At 45.3% G+C, this 25,267-nt stretch overlaps 1 long non-coding RNA gene across 1 annotated transcript; it reads left to right on the top strand.

The window, feature by feature from the left end:
* Window positions 1–20,234: 20,234 nt before the first annotated feature.
* Window positions 20,235–24,761, top strand: LOC135396143 (uncharacterized). The gene is made up of 3 exons (XR_010423326.1): window positions 20,235–20,309; window positions 24,027–24,266; window positions 24,379–24,761. It is a non-coding gene; the product is annotated as an uncharacterized LOC135396143 (long non-coding RNA).
* The last annotated feature ends 506 nt before the right edge of the window (window positions 24,762–25,267 follow it).

Here is a 25,267-nt window from a genome sequence, read left to right as displayed (position 1 = left end):
ACGGTCAGCGGCTGCGTAGGAGCAATAATGAAATCATGATTGCAGGATATGAGTAAGATTAGATAACTTCAAAAACTGCACGAGTGCACGCATAGCCGGCCGGCACTCATTCGTGCCTATTGATACTGATTCGTGCATATATTTAGGGTATTTAGCTTCACAACAGCAGTATAATATATATTGGGATAGCATCGTCATCATGTACTTGTTGTTGTTACTGGCTTTCTTTATCGTTTTGAATGCGGGGCCCTAACTGTACATAGAACTGGAACGCCGCCAAGCCATAGGGGCTACCTGGAAAATCCTCGATACTTGTACAACGGATGCAAGTTACCCACATTTCGATCTGATAGTAGACTTTCCGTAAGCTTTAAAGCAGCGTAATCTGACTGTAATCATTCCGTATGCGCTACACGCCACACAAGGTAAAAATTAAAAGAAAGATCGAAGTACATGTATAAAGAACTAGCAAGAAAACAAAAAGAAAATAAAAAAACGTAGAAGAAAAGATAGCACAAAGGTCTACCCAGGGGCGCTTTCTTGGGACTCTACATGCGCGGATAATTGATTTCTTTCTTTACTTTATTCGATCAACCCGTCTGTGCGTTCACCGGCCGTCCACTCTGATATGTATCGCATTACTTAATCTTCTCTCACCGAGCAGCTAGATATCGGGGCTGTCTTTCCGCAGTAATCTTGATTTATGGTTCTACCTGCATCGCTCAATCTTGGTTGTCTCGGTATACAGTATTATCCCAGTTTTGCCTAAACTGCGCGGAGTCGCCGGATGAGATTTTGGTCTATGGAAGATTTTGGTCTATACAGCTAAGGTACAGAAAAACGAATAACAGCAACGCTGTCGACGCTTTCTGTTGAGGAATGGTATAGTGCGGAAAGGATTTATCACGTCCAGTCAACGGACGTGAAAAAGTTGGAAAGAAGTGCAGCTGAGCCCTTCGTACAAATGTCAATGAGCGCAGAGTAGTACTTTCTTTATGTATAGATTGATGCATTGTTTGGGTGTTGGAATGCAAATGACACCGATGAAGTCTGCGGTTAGTTTAGATGGTTGAGACTAGAGATGCGAGGCCTCGGAAAAAAACTTGATGAAGAAAAAAGTCACTTTTTTTCATCGATTCAATCAATCAAAAGAAGAAAACGAAAGTCGTTTTCCTCCTCTGCATCGTGTCGAAAAAAAAGGGCACTTTTTTTGTTCTTCGTTTCCAAATGGTGGTGGTGGTGGTGGTGCTGGTGAAAGGGTTCGTCTTCGTTTCCAGGTGTACTCTGAACGCAGAATGCAGAATACTTTGTTTCCAGGTGTGCTCTGTAATCTGATGACCGGCGAATCGCCGTGACTCGAGGTGTATGCGAAAAATGAAATTTGTGGAGGCTCATCTGCGACAAATATTAAGAGAGCGGGGTACCCTTCAGCCTTTGTGGAATTACTTGTACATTTTTCAAAATTATTTTGCGTCGCGAAGAATTGTTCAATTTGCATGAATATCCATGACGAAAACCCGAGACTGGGAAAAAGACGAACAACAGACGACACAACACAACACAAAGTTTTTCGTCTTTTTCCCAGTCTCGGGTTTTCGTCATGGATCTTAGCCACCAGCTCACTTGCTTTTTAACCATTTTATCTGTGCGTGAATATGTCTTGGCTGGCATATTTCAGTGATTTCTCCTGCTTAATGGATCTTTTTTTTGTTAATTCGGTGTTAGCGCCGCGAAGCAACTGTGGCTATGAGCGGCGTACAGACGTGGACAGATGGAGAGAGGACAGCAGGTAGGAGTGGGGTACAGGGGGGTTAGTATGGGTCCTGGGGCGACTTCAGGGGGAACTGTGCCGACATTCGTCCGGAAAGTCTTCGGAAAACCCAGGAAAAGCTTCAGACAGCACAGCCGGTGACAGAATTCGAACCCGTGTCACCTCCCAGTCTCGGCGTGGAAAGCCACATCATCTTAACCACTATTCATTCAGTGCGAACCTTAGAAACTTTCTGCGCTGCTCGTACCAGGAGGAAACGTTGGTGGTTTCTCCGAGATCATACTGAAGACTGGGCGGTGATGGGTTCGAACCCAACCTCCGGCTGTGCTGTCTGAGGTTTTCCCGGGGTTTTTCGGCAGACTTTCCACACGAATGTCGACACAGTTCCCCTTTAAGTCGGTCCAGGACGCATACTAACCCTCCTGTCCCCCACTCCTTCCTGCTCTCCTCTCTCCATCTGTCCTTCTGTCCACGTCTGTATGCCCTCATAGCCACAGCTGCTTCGCGGCGCTAACGTAAAATAAAAAGAAACAGTGCTTAGAAGATGACAAAAAGTCGAGCTTCGGTTCATTTTTGTAATTACTCATGAAATTAAAGATGCCTCAACCGAGAATTCTAATCCCATTAAGCGCTACAAAGATATATCTAAAATCTACACATCCTACAATATGTCGACAACGCTGAACCATGTACTTCTTGCACGACTTTTTGTCAGCTATGGTTAGTTGAGAAGACTCGCTAATATTTCAGATTCGAGCTAAAATGGACTGAGGACGAAACACACACACCGAGAGCCGAATCATTCAAGCTATAGGTACCAATATAGGTACTGTACTAATATAGGTAGGTAAGTTATACGTACTAAACTAATCAAGCTATCGGTATACAATGTGTAACATAGTCACATGACATGTAGGCATGTGTTACACATAGCTTAGTCGTAACAGACTCCCCATGCTGTACATGGTTGGAGGAACAATGATATAGTGGCTTTCAGTCTACACGGGCGTGTGATAAATAAGAGTGTGATAACTAGGGCCAGGATTTTTAGGCACTAAAAAAGTGCGAAATAGGCAGGCATTTAGGCCCTAAGAACAGCGAAATAGGCAAATATAGGCACAATAACATTGTAAGCTTCTATTGACTCATTTCTTCACTATTCTCGTAGCATGGCACAGTGAAAGTCGTTCTCAAGTTCTGAAACTTGAAACTTGATCTCTTTGCTCTAAATAGGGCCTTGTAGTGGGAGAAGCTTCTTTCCACGTCATATGACGTCACAGGTGCAAACTTGAAACATGAAATCTCGTACGGGCTGAGGTCTTGATCTGGTATAGGTGTGTCCCCGCCATTTAGGATCTCTCCAATCTTCAGCAGTGTGGAAAGGGCTGATTCTTTTGAATGAGCGCCTCCATCTTCGAGGTGGCTCTGGTTCCCTTCCCGGTTTTGGATCGCAGAGCGGACACATTGTAGGATCTTTAGAGATTCATTCAAAGAAACGCCAACTGTTTCTAGCTTTTTCATGTTCGTCGACAGGCAGGAGAAATTTTCGGTGAACTGCGTTGTACTGATGGCAACCAACCGATGCGGTGAGCAGCCTTGTTAACTAACTCTACTCTACGACAGGAGACACAAAAAGCTAGCCTCACACCATGAGTTTCTCTTAAGGAGGTTACGTGTCCGTGAGTCACAGAGGCCCACGGTAAGAGGTTATCGAGGGGGATCAACATATCCCTGTTAAAAAGGGTCGATGAGTCCCAGGGGTGCAGAAAACATGGCTATCGGAGGGGTCAACGTATTTTTTAGGCTTTGTGACGCGATGGTTGCCCTATATAGTCGTCAAGGTTGCGACGAGAATGAATGTGTGTTGGAAGGGGACAAAACCTCCCGTTCTGCCACGATATATAGCATGGAAGTAATAAGGTCCGGTCCCAAATTGTCTCGAATAGGCAATTCTAGGCACGAAACTTGGAAAAAGGCATTTATGCATGAAAATGTTCAGTTTAGGCATTTATAGGCATTTTGAGGCAAATGCCTAAAAATCCTGGCCCTAGTGATAACAAATAACATGACGGTCGGTTGACACGCAAGTAGTGTAAAAAAACGGATGAACGCACTAGGTGCTTGCATATCTTCTGTGTTCGGCGATATAGCGGTCTTCCACTGTCGGTAGATTTCAACAAATCGTTCTTACTGGGACGGTTAATACGGCGGAGGGCGTTCACGATAACGGTGATATCACGATCACGAACGTGATAAGGCAACCGCCTTATATTTCTTTTGAAGTGGCTGGCACCACCTTGATGGTGTTTGATTTGACAGTTTCCTTTATCGCATCGTTTTCGTAAGTACTTCCGATCCATCAGAACTCCCCTATTACAGTTATGCCATAGACATCTGAAAAAGCGATTAGAACGAAAAGAATGCGAGGAGGAGTGAGGTGGATGGGAAGCGGCATTGAAAGCGTAGAAAGTGTTGCCAACGTCCCTCAGGATCAAACCATGTAGTGAACCGAAATGGGTTTGATGTCTGTGCATGGCTAGATTTTGAAAATGATACAACTGGTCATTTTGGGAACTATGCTATTCAAGAAAAGACAACTTTGCTTCTTTCAGTCAGAACGCTAATATTCTTACGCATTCTTCTGTATTCGCACTACCCTCGAAGGTCGTTTACATTTCACGCTCGTTGCACGCATATACTTGCAGCATACCCCTCATGATGTTTTATATATTTTCTTAGCATGCTTACAGTTATGCAATGATATATTGAGCTGTACAGGGTAATCCAAGAATATGAAGTACGCTATTTCTTCCGCTGCATTAAAAAAAAAGAAGAAAAAAAAAAGGAAACAGCTGGCAGATGCTGATAAAGGTGAAGGAATGATTAATGAGGCGCTAAAACGTCCTGTCTCAAAATTTGCCCGGATTTGCCTGAGAAAATTATGAAACATTAAAGAGACGCTGAAGTGGGCAAATTGCAAAAGAACTGTGTTCATCCGATGCGTTGTTTGTGATTCATGAACGAAATACACCACGCTTTCTCTCTCCCTCTTCTTCTCAAGAAGCGCGACAATGCGGAGAGGCCTCGGATTGGTCTCGTCAAAGGATCTCCCGCGATGATTGGACAAATCGCTTGCGGAGACCAATGAGAGAGCGCTGCGCCTGGTTGGCCTTCTCGAAAAGGAGAGGGGAAGCGTAAACTGTGGTTTCTTGCCGTTTATTCACGTGAGCGACATTCCCCACAATGCTACAGCGGAAGATGCGAAAAAGGTCACAACGTTCTGCTGTCACGTGATCGCGAGCGCTCAACGTTGTGTCTTCACGTACACTGCTAACCGTGGGGAATATCCTGCAACACAGCCACAAGATATTCCTAGCAGACGACAGGAAAAGACACTGACATCTGCTAAGTGTCGTCTGCTAGATGCGCAGCACGCCACCCCCGATATTCCGGCACCGTGCGAATGCTCAACATAAAACGGGACAGAACTTCGGCTCCGTGAACAGTGTTTTCGCTTTTCTTCCACCAGTATATTCCGTCAGGATGTCGCTCGTGTGAAGACACGGTCCCACTCATAAATCGCGAACGACGCAACAGATGAACCCCCTTACCTTTTGGATTGGTGTCAATGTAACAGGATTTTTCATTCCACGGGGAGAAATTTTTGCACTTTAGTGGCCCTTTATAAACTGCTCGTTCTTGTATATTGCCGATATACTGTATATTCCGCCGTTTTCTTCTTCTTTTTTAAGCTATCGGTTAATAGTCGGGGGGGGGGGGGGGGGGAATTTATTGGCAGAAAAAAAAAAAAAAAAAAAAAAAAGGAAAGATAAAAGGGAGAGGCACCCTTGCAGTAGTTAACCCTGCGGATCACATCTTTACTACAAATGGTACAACGAGAGGACATGCTATCTGCACGACTGTTATAAAGCGGCAAGATAAACATCGTAACAAACTTTACGCTGCTACGAATCTCCTTAGTGGCCATACCTTAGTGACCCTTTAAGAGTGCATAAGTTTTGTTTGTTTGTTTTTTCTCACGAACAATTGACCCAGGAGGCACGCTCTAAATTCAATTTTACGCCATATTTTACGCCATAAGACGTTCTGCGACGTAGTACATATATAGTTTAACTCCTCAGCTCTTCATTACACACCCCGTACTTTATCTTGCGTAACCCTCCATAACGGACCTTCTTTTACCTGTAAATATTCGGCACCACCACATATCGCCCGAACGGCAAATGACATACTGCCCTCAATTCTATCTTGGGCATCGACACCCCGTGGGACAAAATTCGTGGCACCGCGACACGGCTAACGCATAGCTCCTCGAGGCAGTCAGCTGACACAGGAAGGGAGCATGACGTCATGCAGCCTTGGTATCGCGCTTTTCCTGCAAATATTCGCACCTGATATGCAAGCAGCGTGAATTATGGCTCGTGAAAGCAGCAACTTAAGTAGGAGATAACGTGCTCCAGTCAGCTCACGGCGAAGAAACGAATTCAGAGATGCATGCAACAACGGTATCATCCCCGAAGGATCACATGGCCGCGACAGCATCCAACGACATGAAATTACGTAGGGGATGTAAAACGCAATTTCATTTTGATAAAAGCAATGTAAACCCTGGCACACGGGCACTCTAAATGCCTTTCTAGAGGAGGACACCTACTGGGGGATACGTTTAATAGAATGAAAGGGAAGAACTATGGAAATGTCAGCCAGGCTAATGCGGGCTTGCTATTCCAAAAAAGACAAACTCAAAATAGGCAAAAAAGAACAAAAAGAAGAAGAACCGGAACGCCGTTTGTGCCCATTGACACCCGATAACGGAGATTCTCCTTTTAGATAACGGGCCTTTTCGAAAACGGAGATCGATTATCTCCTTTCCGACCGAAAAGGCGTAGCCTCAATAGCAGCATCCGTCAATGATTAGCAGATCCCGATTATTTAGCACACAAATGGCTATATGTTCAACACTTTTATCAGTCGTTACACTACTTTTTCCGAACTTACAGGGGTCCTATCATATCTTTTTCGGGTGATAATAAATTCAATAATCTCGCGCCCAAAAAGCAGGGTGTACAGTGGCAAGCAAGGGATACATGGGTTGTAATAAAGTTATGGAAAGACAATTTAGGTGACCTATGCGTGAACAGAAACACGATGGTGAAGCCTATACACCTGTATCGCCGAGGCATTGAGCAATTCCGGGCCATTCAAAGCTGGAAAGGTCCCCTGCTTCAAAGGAATTCTAGCCTACCCGTGTGTCACGGGTATGAGATTGTTTAGTAGAACGTGAAAGCATGCGAAGTTGCAGCACACGGTGGCACAACTATCGCGACAAGAAATACTGTACCACATTGCTGAGAGTTACCTTTGAAAAAAAAAAAGAAAAAAAAAAAAACAGAACCGACACGTCGAACCAGAAACAGCAGCAAGCTTCAGAGCCACGCAGCCCTATTGAAATATTCTACAGGAAATCTACGTACACTTACGGTTCTACGGTAAGGAATTCTACGGTAAGGGACGCTAGACCTTTTGAATTCAAACATTTGTTTTTTATTTTTGTATTAGCGCCACGAAACAACTCTGGTTATGATGTAGACAGATGGAGAGAGGACAGCAGGAAGGAGTGGGGTGACAGGGGGGTTAGTATGCGTCCTGGGTCGACTTCAGGGGGAACTGTGCCGACATTCGTCTGGAAAGTCTTCGGAAAACCAAGGGAAAACCTCGGACGCGAGCCCGGCCGGTGGTAGGATTCGAACCTACCACCTACCAGTCAGCACGGCACCAACGAGCGAGACGCCTTAACCCACTCGGCCATGCCGCTGGTACAAACAACTCAGCAAAAATGACGCCAGGGACACCTTTGCAATTGTCAAAGCACCTCTTTTTCCCGAGCTATTTGAATTCGTTAATTTCTGAGCGTTTGAGACTTATGCGTGTCTGTGTCGACCCTAATTGTGGTCTGCCTCATCCAGTTCTCGTTGTTTAACAACTTTGACATTGCAAAGGTGAAGAGAGCGTAATGGGAAAAGGGGGGAAAGGTAAAGAGGAGACGTTAGACGACGCAAATACCACTTTCTCACACATTTGTTGGTGTTCTCCGACTGGCTTGTCACCGAGGACAAGGTTGCGCTTGATATTGATATTGCTTACTTGTATTTATGTTCTACGCTAACGTCGCCGGTAGTTGAATGCAGTTGAATGAGTACATGAGCTACCGCCGGATAAACTCGCAGTCTGTGTTCTCTGACTCAAAATCTGGCCTGAAAGCAATGCAAGGTTCGACGACATCCTCACTTGCGCCGGTCGTCTACAGTGTTATCGCAGCATACAACTCTGCAAAAACACAACATCATCATCCACTGGATCCAGTGGGGTATCAAGAGCTACCTGCGCCCATGGCAACATGGGTAACATGATGTCCTTGGGGATGCGTTTTCGTGTGGTCCGCACTAGGTTTCACACTACAACCTCCCTAATGGCGGTTGCTTTACATCATTTATGAATGTGCCAGGTTGAGTGCCCAACCTGGCACATTTACACTCGACCACATAATGGCGCCCCTGTTCACCTGGCGCCCATGGCACCTGTCCACACCTGCCACACCCTAGATACGCCACTGACTGGATCTCAGGGCATTGCGGTGTCAGCGGAAATGAGAAGGCGGACCAGGCTGCTCGAATTCCTCACCATAAAAGAACCCCTCATAAAATCTACTTCACGCAATCTGATGCAAAGTACTTGCTCGCATCCTTACGTAAACGCCTCTCTAAAACCACGTGGACAGGTGACGTCATGAATAATTCGTTCCTCGCACGAATCGACCCCAACTGTACTTACTGCCTCCCATCGAAGATGCCAAGGGCGTTGGAGTCCGTCATCCATTGGCTGCGACTCAACGTCCCGTTCGCAGCAGCATTCCTTCATAAGATAGGTGTCGTTGGATCGCCGAACTGTTCAACTTGCGGACCTGTGGAGAATACGGAGCACGTGCTGCTCACCAGCCGACGCTTCGACTCTAGTCGACAAACACTGAAGAACACCATTGCTAAACTTGACAACCGACCTTTTCGTGTTGAGAAGGTACCGGGGAGCTGGCCAAAGCAGCACCAACAACGTGCGCTGTGTGCACTGGCGAACAACCTCAAATACATACGTGCTGAAGTAATCTTTTAAATCACCCAATGCTTCCACATATCAAGCGTCATGCTACAGCTGGTCACACCAGTGCGACCTACGTTTCCATTTCTTTCTCTCTCCTTCCATGTTATTCTATTCTATTCGTAGTCTAGGGAAACCTCGGGAGATTTTTCGTCCAATCCGAGGAAAAAATGCGAACGTAGGTTCGTAACACTGCTGGGTGACGGTAGCTTAATTGACGAGTCCATCTGTCGCAAGCGTTTGCGTAATAAAGCAGTAAAAGCGCCATCGAGCCACTGAGTTAACGCAGCATCCAGACGAGACATATATATATCAACCGTATGCATCGAATACATTAGGAAGTGCGTCCTACGATGTAACCAAAAGAAGAAGGAGGAGGAGGGAGAAATGTGGGAGGCGTAAAAAGGCAAGAGGAAGGAAGATAATGTCTAGTGAGATGGCTAGTGCAGGTTTTTGAAGTGATCTATACTATATTATATTATAGATTCTGCGATGAACCGTTTCAAGGAAAAACAAAATCGCAAATCTGCAAAGTGGAATCGTGAATCCCATCTTCGCCAATGCGGAACGACATACTATCAAATACTCCGGGACTTGCCTTACATAAAGTATAATACATAATACAGAATAATAAAGCAATGTGAACTTTGAAACTGAGCCACTGTATAGAGGATACACATAACAGCGTAACGCGCAAACATGTTTACGATTGAGTCGTTGCTTTCTCTTCGTTCGAGCTAAGCTGTTTCTTTCCATGATATGCCTACTACGTTAGATTACATCGAACATCAAAAATACTCTCGTAAAACGTGCTCGCTTCCCTCGGTAGAAACGTAAGAAGTACGTTTGGCTCGTGTTGCTGTATCTACATTTCGTGACGCGGCCTTCGTCCCATATGCTAGGCAAATAGATCGTACGTTTTCGCCCATGCATGTGTTCGTGAGCAGTCGTAACAGATGACGACAGTGCGCGTGTACAGTTATCTGCAGACGGCCAGCCGTTAATCCGGAACTGCAATTGGCGACATTTTTTAGGAGAACGAACAGTATACAGGGAATGAAGAAAGAAGGAAGTCACTGAAAAGCTTAGCCAGCTGCAGGACTCGAACCCCAATCTTCTGGATTGCCGGTCCAGGGCTCCACCAAACGAGCTAAGCTAACACGCCTCTCCAAAGACTACCAAGGTTGAGTCATCTGAAGGGACAAACCACACCCACTCACTTACTCAGTCCTTTTCACTCTTACATGTTTTCTCACTCACACACGACGGGGCGATGCAAAGCGGCATCTGTTGAACACGATGGAAATTCATGTTCTGAGGCTGGAACAGAGAAGAAAGTACAAGACAGTACACAAGCCTCAAGTGCCTAAGAACAATATGAATGGAGAAAGAAAGAAGTCACCGAAAAGGTTAGCCAGCTGCAGGACTCGAACCCTCCTCTTCTGGATTGCCGGTCAACAATACATACAAAGTATACGCAAATAAAAGAACCAGAAAAGAAGCACGAGAGAAGCAATTAGAAGCAAGATGAACGTCTAATGCTAACACATTGTGATCACATTAATTATATTAAAGTGCCACTACGGACTAAATCTCGTGTCTTCAGAATCCTACCAAAGTTATGTTACTGAGATCTTCTTGTCTCACTTGACATTCCTACAAACTATTTTGGCTCTACGTGACGCGAAAGCTAGAGAAAATTAATTTTTATTTTTGAGAACTGTGACTTCATATTAGACGAGAACTGTGACTGTGAGAACTGTGACTTCATTCGACGGAGCGCCCGGATCCCATCTGGCAACGTTGTTGCCCTTCGCGTCTTCCGGAGGGCTCACTTTTTGCACTCCGTTAACGGAGCCCTACGTGACATATCCTCCGACCGCTCCGACCTTCGAGAAAACAAAGGAGGGAGAAGACATCTCTTCCATTTACCCCTCTTTCGATCAGCATCACGTGACTTCTCCACCACGTGACCTTCCCAGGACGCCGGCGTCGTTGCTAGGGGACGAGTGCCCTCTCTAGAACATGACATCATTGCAATTTGTGGGCTTGTGATTACTTCACCCGCTCCTCGCGTCATCGAAACTTGTGGAAGCTCAGCAGATGTTAAAAAAAAAAAAAGACAGAAATGCACAGCGTCCGTAAACAGTATTGAAATTTCGCGTATAGAATCCTTGAGGTACCTTCTTTTCATGTATTAAATAAAATAAACGCTGTTTTGCGAGACCGCGGAGTGCCACTTTAATCGCCCTCAATTTTTTTTAAAGGAATAGCAAGTCGGCCTGTACCTGACTAACCTTTCTTCTCTTTCCTTTTTCAATAAAATATTCCCCCACAATGGTGCTGGGAAGAATGCCAACTGTAATGCGAGAAAAACCCAGCGTTGCCAACCTCTGTGAGGCCAACAACAGCGAGCCCTTTCGCCGCTGCCACCAACGAAAAACCTTCACATTTGAAGAGACAAGGCAAGACAGTACAAGAAAAAAAAAAGAAAAAAAGAATAATTATGGAATATATTCACTCCTTACTATCTCACACTTTCGACACGGGTATGATTCGATAGCATTATAGAGAAATTTCAAAACAACCACCTATAATGATTCTGCTGCTTCTTCTTCTAACTGCAGCACAAAAACATATTATACGAGTTGCTTGTATTGCATTCTCACTAAAACAACTGATTCGGAGATACTTGCATCGGAAAAATATTTGCTGTTGCTGTTGCCACGCGTGTCGACTGTCTGTTGCGTTTTCATAACAAGGTAGTCGATATCAGTCGTTGCCCTGCACCCATTGTGCTTACACCCGAAGAATCTCGTAAACATAATGCGGCAACGCGTTGTGAGTATACTGGAGTGTATTCTTTGAGGATTGTGTTTGTGTATTATTGTGGTGTATATTATAAGGATACTCGGATGGCCCGTCATTCACGATCAGTGTAGGGGAACCAGTGTCTTAGCAACCATTTGTAATGAATGCAATATCAGCTGCACTAATCATGGCAAAATTCCGGTGCTCTCTTCAGTGCGACACCATGCTCGTTGTTGCATTGTTTTCCGCATTGAAGTGGAAGCGCCCACGCAAGCTCATTCTGCAACAAGTTCAGGGAAGATACGCAAAATCGAGTATGGCAACCTCCTATCTTGGGACACTGCTGAATTTCTTGACTGGTGGATTTCGTGTATGGTGGATAGTTTGAGGGTCTTGGAATGGGGATCGGCGCATTTAAGTGTTTTCAGCAAATGTATGGTAATGACTTTGTGCGGTTAACCAGGAAGGTTGTGCGCCCTTATTCGTGGAGCTTTGAAGTCTACAATGAGGAATGCCTGCCTTCGAAGGAAAGTTTTTACGATGACTTGAATGGCAACTACATCACGGACGACAACTACGCGTTCGCTCTGGTAACCTCTGAGCACTTCTCTTGCAAGTCATTAAGGAGTACACCAGTGATTACACTCTCGCAGACCTGGAACGCAATGTCCTCCTCTTGTTGGAAGTCATGCAGCATTTATGCAGCTTTCTATGAAGGTGTATGGCCTGGAAGTGCAGCACTTTGTTGGTCTACCGGGATTCAGTTGGCAAACGGAACTCAAGTATACAAAGTCGGAAATCGAGTTGCTTGCAGATGTACCGCAACATCGAATCTTCTATCAGGTATGTCAGCAAGGATAGAGACACGCTGTTGCCAACAACGTGCAAACGTTGATCCAGAGAAACCACGGAGTTATATCTCATATTGGGACGCAAACGGCCTTTACGCCAGTTGCAAAACATTGCCCTTGCCCACTGAAGGATTCCAGGGTTGTTTGGATTTAATCCATTTGGATTTTATCCAGTGGATTTTTTTATTTAGTCCACATTGATTTTATCCACACAGTTTTATCCGGATTTTTTAGAGATTGTCTCCAGATGTGAAAGACAATCTGAATTCAACGTCACACCGGAAAACTCCTGGTTTATTTTCTTGTAGTGTTGGCTGTTTGCAAAAGCCCAGGTACGCGCAACATTAGCTTTGAACTTTTTCAACTTTGTAAGTTTTTTCACTTACCTTTTTTTAAGTTATAACTTTTCAGATTTAACTTTTTCCCGCTTTCTTCTACTTCTGCCCATTCAAGGAGAGACTTTCTTCCGCTTCCTGGAGGCACTGTAACTGAAGTGCGCCAAACACGACAGCTAATCCAGGCGTGTAGGATCCACACCATTCAACCGCGCGTGCATGGAACTCCACTTTTCGGAAAATAATAGAAACTGATACAATGTTGCTGGGACAAGCAGTTCCGTAAACAGAAGCTATGAGAGGCCACCCGAAATCAAGAACAGCAAAGCACGCTTGTTTTTACTCCGCGTCACATTTCTAGCCTTGTATATATTCTCCAAAAATATCCGGGTTTTATCCAAAAAAGCCAACTGGAGAGGATCTTTTCAAAAATATCCGGAATTTTTTCAACCCTGCTTCCAGTGGGTGCACGAGGCCGGGTTTTCGAACTTGGACATCATTAATCATCCTCCGGATGCAGAATTTGGTTATATTGATGTCTATGTGACCTCATTTATCCACCAAATAAACGCGATTCTTCCCCTTGGCTCCTGTGAAGCAGAGGGTTGACGAGAGTTGGTTGTTGGAGTATCATTTGGCTCTAAAAGAGCAAATGAACTACAAACCTGCAGCGCAGGCAAAATTGCTTCTCGCATGTGATGATAAAACAGAGCATGTGATGCATTGTCGCTTGCTCCGTTTATATTGTAGGTTTGGTATGCGAGGGAGCAAAATTCACAGAGCTCTTAAATTTCGTCAGGGTATACTGTTCCGTCCATACATTGAAATGAATATTAAACGACGTACGGCAGCTCAAACGGACTTTGAGAAGCAAATCTTTCAGCTAAATTGGAATTTAAAAAAAAGTAGATGTTTGCTTTCCCCCACGCGATTTCTATTAATTAAGATAGCATTCACAAAGGAAGAGGCTAAATGGTACACGTCTCTTCAAATGCCACATCATCATCATCCATTCATCTATGTTGTTGTTGTTGTTGTCTTCAAATGAGCAACTTCATTTTGAGATTTTACCCCACAATTGCCTACTCTATCAGATGAAAAAACGCAAAGTAAAATGCAGCTTCCCATTGCAGATTGGTTGTTGTATCTTGGACAATAGCCATGTACGAGTTTGTATCCTGCACTCTGATGGAAAAGTTTTGTCCCATTGCGATTATGTGATGGTGATGGATAGAAGAAAAAAATGGGGGGGGGGGGGGGTGAGTCACGACTAAATCGGACTGGCTACCCCAGTACACCTACGTACAGCAAAAAGAAGAAAAAGAAAGAAAAGGGGAACGAATATATGCACTCAGATACTGATTCTATTATCGGTGTGTTTCATACGTCAGAGTATGAAGAGGAAGTTAAAAAAACTCGAACTTCCATCCTATACCCCACTGTCTTTAGCAATAAAAATAACGGCATCTTGTTCCGGTTCAAGGGTGAGACAGGAGGGAGGATAATTGAAGAGGTGGTTGCTATGAAAGAAAATATGTATATACCATACGATTGAATTATGACAGTCAAATTGCCAGAGCCAAAGGGGTCAAGAAAAATATTGCTCGCAGACAACTGCATCACGGCGTGTATATAACGATGTCCTGTTTAATTCTGCAAAAATAAGACACCCACGGTGGACTTAAATGTATGTAGCAAGCGTCAATGTACGTACACTGTTGAAACGACCAAGCTCACTCTATGACGCCATATGACGATAAGAGGCCTCTTTAAAGTAGCACAGAAGTCATTTTTAACACCCTGTTTTCTTCCTATAAAACCGTTAAGTAGGTCAGTAAGATGCACCATGCAAAGTAATTCACACCACAGACTCATAATTATCACCAAAAATTGAATTTAAAGTACGCCGCAAAAAGCGACTGTGCGCAACGGCGGTGAAGAGCAGTACCAGCCAGGGATCGGAACCGGAACTGAACCCGAACCGAGAACCGAAAAAAACCGTTATTTTCGGACGAACCCGAACCGAACATTTTTTTGCTTGTCCTGAACCGAACCGGAACTGAACCGAAAAAAATTCATTCGGTTACCGGTTCGGGAATCGGTTCAGAGGCGATATAATTGTACTACTGACCGACCTTTTTTTGACTCACCTGAAACGGTTATCTCACACTTTTCTCCTACAACCGTGTACAGTGAGCGTAAGCTCGCTTTCATGTAGCAAAATTACTGCCCATGAACCGGTTAAACCGGGACCGAAAGAAGTAACTGTTCCACTCCTTGTAAATGTTCCGACCGCTGACCGATTTTTTTTGTCTGTGTGTGTGCGGGGTGGGGGGTGATCCCCCGAGCCGAACCCGAACCGAATCGATATACCTGAGCTGGTTCAAGTTGATAACTTCGGTTCAGCGGAGCTAAACCCGAACCGAACCAATATGCCTGAACACGAACCGGACCGAAAAAAATGCCGGTTCCGATCCCTGGTACCAGCCTGTGATCTGCCTGGATCCTCGCGCTGACGATATAAGGAGAACGCTCGCTGATTGGTCTAGAGAAATGTTGTCTGCTACTCCTCTATCGTCTGCTACTCGGCTGTTCTGGGTTCTGAAAAAGCCTTTCTCTTTGCTTGGTAATGATTCGGCCGCTCCTTCTATCCCCATTTCTCCAGGAGAACTGGCAAAACGGGTTTACGGCGGCAAAGGGACAAAGCGCTGATCCCCACTGACCGGCGAACCAGAACGAGTTCTCCTTATAACGTCATCGGTGACGTGGCATCATACCTTCTCCTCCTCGTAATACCCGGAGTGTCGAGTTAAGGGTGAAGACGCGGACCCATGTTTATGTGAGTTTTTGTCTGGGAAACAAACTGCACACATCAAAACCTTTAGCGCCATTCGGTAAAATGACACACATACTTTCATCAGACGTCTTAGTCTGAAAAATTTTTGGATGGCCCTCTGTACTCCTTTAATGCTATCGAATCTTACCTCTATGCTGTGAGATCGTAAGGAGTGAGTATATTCCATGATATTTTTTTTAAAGCGTACCATCTGGTAGTGGTGCAAAACTATCGAGAGTACTATCGATACTATCGATAGTCACATGACAATCGAACTATCGATAGGTAGAAAACTATCGATAGTATCGGAAAATTATCGGGGAGCGGATAGAAATAAAAAAGAACATGCCTCACTCCTGCAAGTTTTACAATACTACTCACAGCAGCTACCGGCCTCGGTGGCTCAGTCGGTAGCGTGTTCGCCTTCTGATCGCGGGTTCGAACCCGGCCGAGGACGCCAGCAACTTGGTGGCAGGGTACAAGTTGCTTAGACACGCTGTCTTCCGCGAGGGACGTTAAGTGCCCGTGTGATGAGCTTTCATCGCACGTTAAAGAACCCTCAGGAGGGCAAAAGCAATCCACAGACCGACCGCTGTCGCGTCGCTCATGATCTGAGTTGTCTCGCGACGTAAACCCCCAATTAAAAAAAAAAAAAAAATACTCACAGCAGCTTTCCCTCTGACACTGCCCTTGAGCTTCTCGTGCTTCTCAAACCAAAACCGCAAGGTCACGTGATATCATCTGCACTGGATTGACTGGCATTGCAGTCTCATGGGTGCGTACGATTTCATGATGAGCATTTTCTTTCGCTGCATACAGTGCACCCATTACAGCGAAGGGGAAAGCACTTGTGTCGCACGTGATTCCGTTTTCGTTGTCACTGTTGCGATGCGAAAACGAAGACGGGAACGAAAGCATCAATAGTGGGAACCAAATCTAGCTGTCGATAGTAAAGACAAAAAAAGAAGAAAGAACAGCACTATTGATAGCTACTTATCGCAAAATTATCGATAGTTTTTTTACATATCGGTGGTCCTATCGATAGTCAACATTGGGTAGTTTCGATGTCTTTTCTCCTTCACTATAGACCTCGTAGGCCCCACCTGTGGCACACAAGTGCATTAAAGCTTTTAGGAAAAATCTTCCAGGAAACAGCACCGCAAGCGATACTGCCCTGACGACCGTTTTGTATTGCCAACTGTAGGATGGGACAAGCGTAAGCTTGCCTATATGCTGTGAGATCGTAAGGAGTGAGTATATTCCATGATATTTTTTTTTTAAAAGCGTACCATCTGGTAGTGGTGCAAAACTATCGACAGTACTACCGATAGTCATGTGACAAGCTTTGCGTCACCTTCACGTCACGCCTTGGTCGTCACGCCATGTCGACCTTCACGCGAGTTTGTAGCAGGACCCAACTGACGCCTTATCAGATGATTGTGACAAGACCGTTTTATGGCCCGCGCATCAATGACACGGCTCACCCGAGGGCGGACCGCGTTATCAAGGGGCTCTCTCCAATATATGTATTGGCATCATCGTGGAAGACCAGCCATATTGGCTGGCTCCCTTTAACGCAACAAACGCACTAGTCTACAACCATCGCAACGCCAACACCCGAAGGTCACGGCAGGTCTGCGATTGATGTACGCGCTAGATGCCAATATACCAATACTAGTATATGTACTGCATCCATACCAATACCAATACAATAGGACCGGCTCCCCGGTCTCATGGGAACTTATAGCATAGAGCATTACGAGACGGCTAGAGGCGGAGGTAGAATATTCCGGGTGTGCGCAGCGTCAGCGTCAGCCGTGATAAACCATAACCGAAGCAGACGGCAGAGCAGTGTCCCTCAAAGTTCCCATGCTGCTTTGCGCCGCGCGCGCGCTTAGTTCCCAGTAGAGTCTAGTTCCCAGCACCGTTGGCATACAACTGGCAATACTAAAAATATTTTCAAGTGTACACGTGTCTCTTCATGGCATGTTGGTGCGGGTAGAAAGTGCAGGTGTAGAGCAGGAATCGACGCGCACGTGGCCGTCGCGCGGGTGATCTAGATCACGCGGTGAACACCTGTTTGGCGGCTAACTATAGACACCGTTCAACCTCGACAGTATCGTATACTACTGGAACCATAAAATGTTTCTTATCTTTCTGCGGGCCAGGTGGCGCGGGCGAGCAGCAACGTCAGCGCCCCAAACGCGCGGTAGTTAGCAGACGACGGCGGCACTTTCAAATACATGGTATCGAGTTGTTCGCACTTGACAAGATGCCTCGTTTTTTCTGTGAATTTCTTACAGGTTTTGCAGCTTTCCTTGGCGCCGTGCCGACTGAAACACCGTGGTGTTTCAGTCAGCATTAGTATGCATCTATTAGTGGTATCAGCATCTACTAGTGGTTCTACTTCAACTACAAAGCAGACTCTGAAGCTATGCGCCGAGAGTCTGAAACTGAAGAGGAGAGGCAACCTCAGTTCGCAGCTGAAACTGGAAGTAAAGCGTCAGAAGGGGGGGGGGGGGGGGCGTCAAGTACATCAATTGCCATTTCACGGACTACAAGGCCATGCTAGTCACGTTAAAGGATCAGACACAGCCAGAAGCTGAAGTTGGTGGCTTCTGGTCTTCTAATATGAACGATGTATAATTTAAGAAACAACGAAGAAGTAAGAACAAACAAGGCGTGAGAAGCAGTAAGGACAAAGAAGTAAGGACAAAAAGAAGTAGGAAGCAGTAAGACGAAACAAATTGTCGAAATAAATGGTTCGGTCACTGTAAAGAAATGTGTCTGTTCTGATTTGTCTAGGTAATGTGTACATATGCATCCTGTATGCACGAAAGAGCGGAGAATACAAGTAAGTCATACAAACATAGAATTACTCTCATCTGTCTTGGTATAGCTAAATTTCCGAAAACGAACCGTTTATGCAATCGAACAAGCAGATTAAAAGTTCATCAGAGAACCTTTAATGAGCGTAACAATACATAAAAATTATAGTATAATGTATATAGAACACCCATCATATGTACATAACCACAGTCGTGCAGTCATGTGTATATAGTCACAGTCATGCAATCATGTGTACATAGTAGCTCGTGCATTAATTCCCATCGTAATGAATTCCAAATAGTGTAATAGTGTACTAGTGTTGACATTGAATAAATTCCTCAAGCAAAAATTATATAAAAATATAAGAAGTAGAACAAAAGCACGAGAGAAGCAATTAGAAGCAAGACGAACGTCTAATGCTAACGCATTGTCATCGCATTAATTACATTAATCGCCCTCAAATTTTTATTAACCGTTCTCCGTCACATGTATACGACCTGGGTTTACAAGCAACGAAGTTGTTGAACTACCATAAACCGGCCTGTCTCCTGCTTGACGGTATATACCTTTAAGACTAGTTTGCGTTCTTGAGATAACTACACGACACTCTATATACTGTATATTGCCCGTGCGCGCGCGTGAATACACATCGTACGTTGATTCCTTGTGGTCACGGCCTATTCTATGAATGTTTCCAGTGAGCATATAAGCTTTATCCCTCTAGCGCATTAGCAAATAAAATAAACTGAACGGACCTTGAGATAATCCAGAGGAACTGCATGTGAGAAGCAACCGGTTCGCGCTGTTTATTTCATGTTTACACTTTGGCGCAATCCTTGAAGCGCAAAAAGCGTTACGAATCACTCGTGCAGTTTATGTTTCTAATCCGTACATGACGAAAAAGAGATTTAGAATATACGGTGAAGGGTTTTTGGGCCCCAAGCATAGATAAAGGAGCCGTCACTCCACATTATGCAATACACTAAATGGGTTATTGGCATTCGCAGTGCACGATCCCTTATTTCTTTAGGGACACAAAAGCACGTCTCTACCCTGTCTTTTTTTTTTTTTAAGAACTCTCTTGTATCTCATTCTGTGCTTGACACCAATGTGAAGTGTGACAAGGAGAGAACTTTTGCGAAGCTCCTTCAAGTCATCTAACAGACGGTCGATAAGGGTATATACGCTCGTGATGATGAACTGCCGCTATCAATGGGGCAGATGTATTATCAGTGTGTTGTTGCACAGCGATTGTATAGGGGTGTATCGGCTTTGGTACATAGTACATACAAGGAGTGCTCAAACAGCTATGGGACTGAAAGTCTGTGACTCCAGAAGATAGCTCTGCGTTTCGGGCCTTCGAAACTCACGACCACAATCATTTGATAAGGCGTCATTTCGGGTCCCGCTAGGAACTCACTTGAAGGTCGACATGGCGTATTGGTGAGCTCGATCATGCAGCATATTAGTGCACTCACCGGATAACATCACCCTTGTAAACAGAGCAGGTGTGATGTTATCTGGTGAGTGCGCCAGTATCCGGCATGATCGAGCTCACCGATACGCCATGTCGACCTTCACGCGAGTTCGTAGCAGGCCCGAACTGACGCCTTATCAGATGATTGTGATCGTGAGTTTCGAAGGCCCGAAACGCCGAGCTACGCTCCAGAACTGGCAACGTGGTAGCAGCGCTTCATACCTGGGTAAAGTCGTACATATTTAATTGTTGCTCATTGCGAGTTTCAACGCGATATCCTCGTCTTACTTGACAGCGAGATGTGGAAGGGTGTGCAGTAGAGACCGGGGTGAAAGGATATATGTATAGGGGATACGTGAAAACATCTTTGATGGTAGTGGGCGTTCGGAAGATGAGCCCCCTTCCGTTTTCGACTGTGCAAAAAGCTGACGTCTCTGTCTGATCAACGTCACGACCGCTCGATCTCTCTGTTAGCGTTTAGTTTTCCACAACCTGGACACTACGGTTGTGTTATTCCACGAAAAAAAAGAAAAAGAAAAGAAAATGCGCTCGCATGCACGACAGTCTTCGAGCCTCCGAGACGGCCCGTGCTGGTGGAAGGTTGAGAAAGGAAAGAAAAAAACTGGCCGATCGCTCCAAAATTTCGCCGAAAAGCGCAATGAACTCCAAAATTTAAAACCGCGCTCTCACGCAGCTTCTACGTTATATATGATTGTGTTAACCACACTGCTACACGCTATATCAAGTGTCTTTGACGCAGGCCTGCTACGAACCCACATCGGAAACACAAAAACGCACTATAGGAGCAGAAAATAGACCTTCGCTCGTCGCATTATAATCTATAGGAAATCCATAGGGGATCAGCGGGAGAGACGGCCTCCCATCACCGACATCAAGAACGCTATACCCACCACATTCGCGGTCCGAACTGTAATAGGTTTTCGGTGACACGAACCTGAGAGAACCAGCTATTGGTCAGGAATGCTATATGCAGGTGTCCCACAGCGTTGTGTCTCTTATTTCCTACCTGCCCGCGCGGGGATGTACTTGGGCTTTGCTTTGTGCGTTGTTAATGTACGTCCTGTGTAGAGAGACTAAATATAGCTCTTCGTTCAGTTGGATCCAATGCGACATCTGTCCGTGAGTTCCGCCTCGACACAATACGTGTTCTCTCTCCGGTAATGCAACGGAGCTGCATAAATCATTGTGTAAATGACGTAAGTAGGGCTGTACGACCATTCGAAGTTTTTACGAATGTCGAACCGAATGTAAAAGTCTATATTTGAAGTTCGAGTCGACGCGGACTGTCTCTTCCAAACCGAATATATTCGTTTAGCTAGAGTGCTAGCTAGAGTGCTCGCGCTAGGTGCACTCGTAAGCCCAAGAGCGAGAGAGAGAGAGAGAGGTTGCAACAAAAAGCGAGTGCTGCGTCACGCGAAGATCTGCAGGCCCGTATCACGTACATATGCTGTATATACGTTCGGCTGGGTTATACAATCTATTTTTATGCTTTACAGAATTTTTATTTAAAAAAAAACTATGAGCGCAGTGCAGGTGTCGTTTTTGCAGTTGAGTTCTACGGTCAAGGAGACATCCTTTGGAGGAGGGTATAAAACTACAAGATGACTACTTACCTAAAATTAGGGTTTGTGGTTTTCGGCATTTTCTTTCAAGATAATTCTGGGGGTGTTTATCGGCATTTATATGGCACCCTAAAAAATCGGATTCTTTCGGCAGCTATATTCCGCCCGGAAAATAAATGCCCGAATGCGGGCATCTATTCAATTCCAGACGAAGCTGGCTTGACCGTGTGTTAACGGGCCTCAGAAACGGAAACAAGGGTGAGTCTAAGTCGTTATTGGAGGGGTGTAGCCAGAAGAGTTCAAAGAGTAAAAAGTCGAACTAGAAGGCTAGGGAGTCAGTGATCGGCTTCTGCAACCGTTTGGGAATTCCGAACATTTCTTGGCGATAACAGACCTCACAACCAGGTCATCCTTCTATAAGTGCTGAAGCACAACCAAACAATGGCACCGTCCGAAGATAATAGGGAGTTTTAGTGCAATGTTCGCTATCGCCTGAGCGTACGTAAGGAATAGCGTGGTGGTTCTGAGCACTGCGCGAGGCTCTGTTTACGTTTTGCGCGTGCGCGGGACCACCAACGCTATCTCTTACGTACGCAAAGGCGGTAGCGTACGATGCACTAAAACCCTCTAATGCAGGCTTGACCTACGGTCCACAAGTGGGTGGCATTCCAACGGGGATTTCTCTTTCCTATTCAAAATGGCAGCTGGCATGGTACTGCATATTCGGATTTTTTCGGAATATTCCGAATTTGAAAAAAAAAAAAAAAAATCATTCGGTGGGTATCTTTCGGCATTTTTCGGCAAACGCCGAAAACCCTACCTATAGTCAGTGACAACTTAAGTCCTACAATTGGGGCCGCCCGCTCATCCGTGGAAGGCTGCTGCGATTGGCTACCAGCCTTTGCACGACGCCCCCGCTTCGCGATGTAGTGCCAGCTTCCCAGTCGCTCTCTTCCTCCCCCAGTCCCCACTTGGCCGCGCCGCACTACATTCACGCGCGCGGAGCGATTCTTGTATGGGGGCGGGGCCAAGTGTATGACTTATGTTGTCACTGACTATAAAATCCATTAACTAACTCGTTAATTAGGCGATTTGGGGCAAAAGCGAGATAGCAGAACGGGAGACAATCCTCGTTGAAAGCCACTCTATCTCTTAAAAATCAAGATAAGAGCGCGTGCCGTGAAATATCCGTACCTGAATTTCGGTACGCAAATGAGCCGAAACGGAAAAAGCGCGCCGCAAGAGCGCCTCGTCTATACGCCGACGGATGCTTATCTAGGCCGGAAAGCGGTTTATCTGGCCAGCTGATCGACCCCTACACCAATCATCTCCATCGCTCCAAATCACGTGGCCCCCTGACGTGAATGACCGCTGTGCTGTCTGCGTTGCCGGTCGCCGCAGTTTCGGTTTCGGCTCATTCGGGGTTGGATATTTTAACGCACGTGTGTGTTTCAGGACTTTTTAAACGTGGAATTGGCTTCAACGAGGGCAGTCTCTGATTCTGCTATCTCGCTCTGGCCCGAAATCCCCAATTAAAGAGTTAATTAATGAATTTTAGGTAATTAGTCACCTCGTAGTTGCATACTTTCTTCGAGAGAATGCACGCCTGGCCGTATAACTCAATTGCAAAAACGATTGATTGATTGACTTGTAAACGACATCTGTGCTGCTCTCGTACCTTTTTAATAAAAATTCTGTAAAGGATTAAAATAAACACCCTGTATAACTATTCACGTCGGTTTTAAAATTACTGCCCTAGTTGTGAGCTCTATGATTCTGAATAAGAATGCGTTTGTACTCATTTGTTGTCTGGTTCCGAAAAAAAAAAAAAAGAAACACTGTGAAAGTTGGTAAACTGTTGCCAGTTATGTTGTGTATATTACGGCAAAGAGCAAAACAAGACGCCAACAGCAACGAGGTTATTGTGATGAGCTAGAAAACGTGAGATTGTCATTTTTGTTGGGGGAAGGGGGGACGAAAATTATTATTTTCCGGGAGCGAAGCAAGTTAAAAAGAGTAAATAAAAGAAAGCAACAAAACCAAGAAAAAGCACGCAAGGCTTTGCAGCAAAACACCCCGCGTCTACAACTAACAATGTCATCTCTGGATGGGCAAAAGAACTCGACCAACGTAAAAGTAAGATGCTTTCGCTGTCCGTCCGAAAAAAAAGGGGGCACATATTACGTAAGAGTACCGGATAAAGCGCAGCGTATATGTATTTCTTACAGTGGTCTTACGCGTCCTGGTCCACTAATGTGACATCTTTCTGTCCATTTTCAAGTTGTGAGTCTGAGCACTCGGCTGATATCCCTTCCAATGCCTAATATATCCGCTTCCTTTTTTCTCTCTCTCTCCCCTAGAAAATCCGCTTCGGTGCAACTCAATTCATCACAGAACTTCGCTCAAAAGCTAGAAAGCTATTCTGCGCTTTCACTATAGTGACCTATGTCATTGTACGTCTGTGGACTGCGCAGTTCTAAGGCCCATTCACTATGCACGCGTATAACGTGAGCTGCTTCCGTAAAGTCGGCTTTCCTGTACGTTCTTGCTGCTTCGTGGCGAAGCAACCGTGCGGAAGTGGGCGACAGGAGAAAGGAAAGGTAAGAGGGAGAGAGAGAGAAAAGGGAGAGATTCTCGAACATTTTCGTTTCGTAAAATTATTTTTTGTATGTATGTGTGTGACTTTCCGACTTATGTTCCTTTTTTTTGCAGACACCAGGGAATTTACGCATTACTGCGCACGGCACGTCGTAAAGTTGCTGTGGATGGCAAGATTTCCTTTCACAGCGGCAAATTTCATCCCATAAGAAGGCTGAAGAGAAGAAAAGGACATTGTAGAACAATCTATTTGTCTTTTCTTGATTCAATAAGCTCATTCGAGGCTTAGGAGAGAAGACCTCGTTCACCCTCTACTTGAAACGTAAAGAAAAGAAGAAGAAGAAAAAAAAAGCGGGAAGAGGGGCTTTCATTTCGTTGACACATTCGTTAGGTGGGCGGAGATTCCGGGTAGAAGTTGGCAAGTTCCTTTCTCGACGCGGCAAACTGAGCATTTATGTGCATTTCCCCGATATTACCGACTAGACTAAAATCTTACTGAAAAATCTGGCTCTTGTGCAACTCTGTACAGCTATCACCGTGTCCGAACAGAAACTTGTTCTCTGGCTTCTTTCTACAACCCGATAAGGATATCCGCCATATGTGAATGAGATGAAACTTAAAGTTGCCGTCGTGCGTGTTTCTTCGTGAAAAGAATTAATATGGTACAACTGAACCTGAAGTTTGAGCAGTGCAATGAGAACTGCACAGACCACACTGTTCTTTTGGACATTGGCCATCGAACATGCGCGAACATGCGCGAAGCGCCCCCCAGTGCAACGTGGCAACTTCTCAGTCAGCATTCGCTCCCGTGCTGCCTGGCAGGTTGACACGTTACACACTTGGTGGCGCCACGCACACACATGTTCAATGGTCATTTATTTCAACGATGACTGAAACCAATGGCTATGCTGAACCCGAGCCTGAAACATGCGCGAAGTGCCACCTACCGTGTAACAGGGGCGGATTTAAGGGTTCGTTAAGGGGGGGGGGGGCGGTGTTAAGA

This window comes from Ornithodoros turicata, chromosome 5 (assembly GCF_037126465.1).
Source record: "Ornithodoros turicata isolate Travis chromosome 5, ASM3712646v1, whole genome shotgun sequence".
Taxonomy (NCBI): domain Eukaryota; kingdom Metazoa; phylum Arthropoda; class Arachnida; order Ixodida; family Argasidae; genus Ornithodoros; species Ornithodoros turicata.
This window is presented reverse-complemented; position numbering and strand designations above follow the sequence as displayed.